General features: G+C 37.9%; 1 pseudogene; it reads right to left on the reverse strand.

Annotated features, from left to right (window-relative positions):
* Nucleotides 1-731: 731 nt before the first annotated feature.
* LOC132653325 (U2 spliceosomal RNA) lies at nucleotides 732-851 on the reverse strand (annotated as a pseudogene).
* Between the last annotated feature and the right edge of the window lie 4890 nt (nucleotides 852-5741).

A 5741-nucleotide genomic window follows, 5' to 3' on the forward strand; every position in this document is an offset into this window, starting at 1 on the left:
GATATGTAGGCAGAGCTTCTAAAATTCCAAACATGAGTTTATGGGCCAGATCAGTTCAAGAACTAAATTTGATTAGGCTGTATAATTACAATAGTTAATGCCAACCATGTTATCAGTACTCTGTTGTTTCATGTCAGTTCTCTTCTGGTCTATAACTCCAGTCATGACTCCTTTTTCTTTGTTATTAATTTTACTTTCACATCCCCACCAAATCAACCCTATGCCTTCCTTCTCTCTCTTTTTAGAAAACTTAGTGCCTTCTACTTCCACTAACTCTTACAATCATTCTCCTGCCTCTTTCATAGATGAAGAAGACATAGAGGCTCACCTACATGAATGGTCTTTTTCCATGTGAATAGTAACTGGAAAGCCTAGTGTCTTAGTGTTTTAGCACTGGAGGCATGACTCTTAAAGTCAAGGTTCACTACTTTGTGTTCAAAATGAGCAAATTAAATATTAGCAAAGAGACATATGAACTTGGATGGGGAAAAGACCATGAGGCCTTAACCTATACAAAGAACTACAGGCAAATAAGGAATGCTGAGAGTGGGAGAAATAGTCTTCCTCGGGTAAAGGCATACCAAGTAGTTATCCAGTACCAAATGCTTAGCCCAGAAACACATGGATGAGTACCAGAATGAGCTTATGTGTAGGATTATAAATGTATGTACATATAATATATTCATGGGAAAAAAATTAAGGAAGAAGAGGCCATGAATTTGAAAAAGAACAAGGTTTTATTTAACAAAAGAAACATGTCATAAAAAAGCTACGGATAGAGGACGTATCAGATATTAAACTGATAAGAACAGATACTACACTTGATCTTAGCCAAAAGGCCGAGAAGGACCAAATATATCTGGGCACAGGGTCTTTTTTGAGACTGACATTCAACCAAGGACCATGTATGGATATAACCTAGAACCTCCACTCAGATGTAGCCTGTGGTAGCTCAGTAACCAATTGATTTCCCAAAGTGAGGGGAACAGGGACTATTTCTAACAGGAACTCAATGACTGGCTCTTTGGTCTCCCCACCCCCGAAGGGAGGAGCAGTCCTGTTAGGCCACAGAGGAGGGCTTTGCAGCCAGTCCTGAAGATACCTGATAAAACAGGATCAGATGAATGGGGAGGAGGTCCCCCCTATCAGTGGACTTGGAAAGGGGCACGGTGGAGATGAGGGAGGGAGGGAGGGACTGGGAAGGAATGAGGGATCGGGACACGGCTGGGATACAGAGTTAATAAAATGTAACTGATAAAAAAAAATAAAAAAAAAAATAAAAAAAAAAGCTACGGAAACTTTTCTTACTTTAGAGAATATTATCAAATGTTCTATTTAATGTACAACACCCACGGCTGTGTCCTCAGCATCCTCATTCATCTTTAATCAGAGTAATGGTAGGTTATATTTAAAATACTTTGCTCATGTGGTCTAAGCATCTGCCAATCAACTCTCACTGGGAAAGAGTTCCATATTGACTGCAGTGCAAGTGGGCCCTATGGTTTCTGGATCCTGCTGAGGTCCCCAGGGTAGTTGAGAATGGCAAAACTGAAATAGTTGGATGGAGAGACATCCTCAGAAAGGCAAATAGTGTGATCCTGGCATTCAGTGTAGAAATATTTAAATACAGTGGCATTTGCCAGCAAAATAGCTTGGGTAATACTTTAGTACCATATAAAAGGCTACTAGAATTTGCATCCTAACTTCCAATACAATCAAAATATTTGTTATTTAGTATTTCAACACTGGATAGCTGAATAAACAGAGATTAAAAACAATCCCATCTAAATAAATATACTTCAAGAACAAGTTAACTTTTAAACAGGGATAAATTACATGTCTTCAGTTAGTACAAACATGGGGACATTTACACATATGTCTACAACATGCATCTGCTTTAAATAAAAACTATATCCCTTATATTCAACCCTGTCTATATGTAACTTTCAGGAGGAAAAGCTTGGTTTTGTCACTTTTCATTTCTTATTTTCATTTTAAATAATTTCTTATTTAAACCTAGTCAAAACGTGCAGAGAGAAAATTAAGTTAACCAAAACACATTTGTTGGCATGCTTTATATTGAAGATGTACTACTTTAATGTTTGTTAAAAAATGTAAAACAGGTCAATGGAATGCCATCACTGATACAGTTCAGGGAAAATGTAAGATTAAATACAAGGAGATTTTTGTTTGAGCAAGAAAAGGCAAGATATAACAGAAATAATATTTGCTCAGTGGCAGTCCTAGTAATTGGGGCACGGAAACAAGTGAAAAATACATGAGGATGTAAAGTTGCTTCTTGAAACAGATTTGTATTTCATATTTTTGAAATGCAGAATATTTTTAAAGAATTGCAAGTAAAATGAAAGAACAATAAAGAGGCGAATTATTCGGTAGTAGCATAGGCCTTGGACCACGTGATGTACCTGTTGTCTGTTTCTCAGAGCTCGAGAGAGCCTTGTCAATTCCACCAAAGGAACCAAAGCGGAAGAATCTTAATGCGCATGCTTTGAGTAGTCATTTTCTCCAAATTGCAGCATTGCTTCTGAGAAGAAGGCGGAAAGGCCCAGAGGGCGCAGGAAGTTGAAAACAATAATAACTTAAAAGGCTCAGCTCGCTCCACACAGTAGACTCACAAGGCCCTTGCGAAATGTTCTGAAAGCGATATGTAACTGCTAGAGAGAGAACAGACTGATTGGCATGGTCCATGGAGTCAGGTAGGGTCTCTAAGGATGCAGTTTTCTTTGATGTCACCATATTAGGAAATGCTTTTGTGGTGATGCAGCTGCATTGAGTCACTCTTGCCTCTGTGTGTAACCCTGAAAAACATGATTCACTGGGCTACACCGGAATGAAGCAGTCTCTCTCGTCTTTCACTGCTGTCCTATCTGAGGTAAATAGACTTTCTTTCATATCCTCTCAGGAAAGGTCATACAGCGCATAAATGTATGGAAGAGAGTTGATATCCCCATCGCTAACATTTACTTTTTTTTTTTTTTATTCTCCTTCAGGGGTTATGTTCCACCCTGTTCTAAATTTCCTATTTATAGATCCAGTCACTGCATTAACCACATTGCTCACGATGTGAACCAATTCAGCTGCATTTTTTCTTTCTCATTCTGTATTTAAAGTTTACTTAGTACAGATTATCCTACATTAACACCACATGAAAAAAGTCATTTAGCATATTTAACTTCAAAGTATTTTGAATTCTATGCAAAATGTTGACTCTGCTGGCACCATCATCACTCTTTCTGCTCATCAAATGCCCTGAATCACCACTGAACATGAAGTCTAAGTCCTTGTAAGAACCAGAAAATGATGCAAAGTAAACTAAGCTGATATCTAGATATCAGAGTAGCCAAGGTATTCATGTACAATTGAAAACCAACCTGACATAGCACCAATTCGAATGTGGGACACTAAACTTTATTTATTTTTTTATTAATTCTTTAATGCATATTCAGTAACTTCTCACTCTTGTCTTCACTCTAAACTGTTCACATATATTGTTTACACGTCTAAGGACACGATCACACTTGGAAATATTGAAATGTGAATATTATAATGCACTTAGTCCTTTGGTGCACCCAGAAGAGAACTGCTCTCTAGTAGACTTTCAGTACTAATTATGATCTTTTTCTTCCCATAAGTCTTTTAACGCTATTGCAAGCATTTCCCATTGATATCCTTTAAAGAATGTCCACATGCTAACTTTGCCTCTGGCACCTCCCAGTTCTCATCTTTATTATACTGTATTGCCAAATTAATTATTCTAAAAGACCCTTCTGAAATGGAATCATAGATATCAGAAAACTTCAGTTACCCAATGAATAAATTTGTGCCTTTCTCCTCACAAACTCAAAGTTCTCCATACACCAAATATATTCAAATGTATAGTATTACCTCTCACTATATTTATATACATAGATATATATTCATTGCACATATATATTCTAGCAACATTTCAAAGAAATGCAGCACCCTGTCAAAGACTGTATTTTATATTCTTATATTTATACTTTATCACTTCTCCTAAAATGTCTTTCTTCCTATCCTCATCCGCTGAAACACTTCCAGTCTTCTACCTTCCTATTTAAGTCAGATATCGATAGAGTGAACATCCTTTTTTGCATTTTTATGGTTTAGTTGATTACATTCTATCTTGTGTTAAGGCGTTTGTGTTTTTTCCTTTACTGAGGTTAATTATCTAGTACTTTCCATGATAAAACAGGAAGTAATAACTATATTTAAATTCTAGAAGAAATTAAATGCAAAAATGAATGTTGGTTGACAAGACAGGAATAATACAGGTTTTATCTGTATTATTGTAGCAACATGACTGCATTATCTAAGTTTAAATAAATTTTCATTGTTTTCTTTACAATTAGACATAACATTATACCATAAAGATTCCACATGCTATTATTTTTAAGATTGCTTGTGTTTTTTTAATTAATTTATTTTTTATTAATTACAATTTATTCATTTTGTATCCCAGCTGTAGCCCCCTCCTTCACCCTCTCTCAAACCAGCTTTTCCTCACTCTTCTCCTCCCATGTCCCTCCCCCACTTCACTAATAGGGGAAGTCCTCCTCCCCTTCCACCTGATCCTAGCATACCAGGGCTCCTCAGGACAGGCTGCATTGTCTTTCTCTGTGGTGTGATAAGACTACTCCCTCATTAGGAGGATGATCAAAGATTCAGCCACTGAGTTCATATCAGAGACAGTCCCTGTTCCCATTATTAAGGAACCCACTTGGAGACTGAGTTGCCAAGGGCTACATCTGTGCAGCTGTTCTAGGTTATTTCCATGCATATTACTTGTTGGAGTATCAGTCTCAGAAAATACCCTTGGGCCCAGATTTTTTTGGTTCTGTTGCTCTCCTTGTGGAGCTCCTATCTTCTCCAGGTCTTTCTATCTCCCTCTTCTTTCATAAGATTCCCTGCATTCTGCCCAAAGCTCAGTTATGAGTCTCCTCATCTGCTTTAATACCCTGCTGGGTAGGCTGTCATTTTGTTCTAATGACATTGTCCTCTGCTTTACAAAAGCTTTTCAGTTTTATGAGTTCCCATTTATTGATTGCTGCTCTTAAAGCCTGTGCTGTTGATTTTCTGATCAGAAAGTTGTCTCCTGTGCCAATGTGTTTAAGGCACTTCCCCACTTTTTTTTCTAACAGAATTAGTGTGTCTGTTTTTTGTTGTTTCTTTTTTGTTGTTGTTGTTGTTTTGTTTTGTTTTCATATATTTTTAATTTATTTTTTATTTTTATATTAATCACAGGTTATTTATTTTGTATCTCAACCATAGCCCCCTCCCTCATTCCCTCCCAATCTCACCCTCCCTTCCTCATCTCCTCCCTGCCCCTTTCCAAGTCCACTGATAGGGGAGGTCCTCCTTCCCTTCTATCTGACACTAGCTTATTAGGTATCTTCAGTACTGGCTGTAATGTCCTCCTCTGTGGCCTAGCAAGGCTGCTTCTCCCTCAGTGGGGGTGTGTGTGGGGGGTTAAAGAGCCAGCCATTGAGTTCATGTCAGAAATAGTTTCTGTTCCCCTTACTAGGACACCCACTTGGATACTGAGCTACCATGGGCTACATCAGAAGAGGGGTTCTAGGTTATATCCATACATGGTCCTTGGTTGGAGAAACAGTCTCCTAAAAGACCCCTGTGCCCTAATATATTTGGTCCTTGTGGAGCTCCTATCCTCTCCAGGTCCTACTAACTCCTCCTTCTTTCAT

Source organism: Meriones unguiculatus, chromosome 3, assembly GCF_030254825.1.
Source record: "Meriones unguiculatus strain TT.TT164.6M chromosome 3, Bangor_MerUng_6.1, whole genome shotgun sequence".
Lineage (NCBI taxonomy): Eukaryota > Metazoa > Chordata > Mammalia > Rodentia > Muridae > Meriones > Meriones unguiculatus.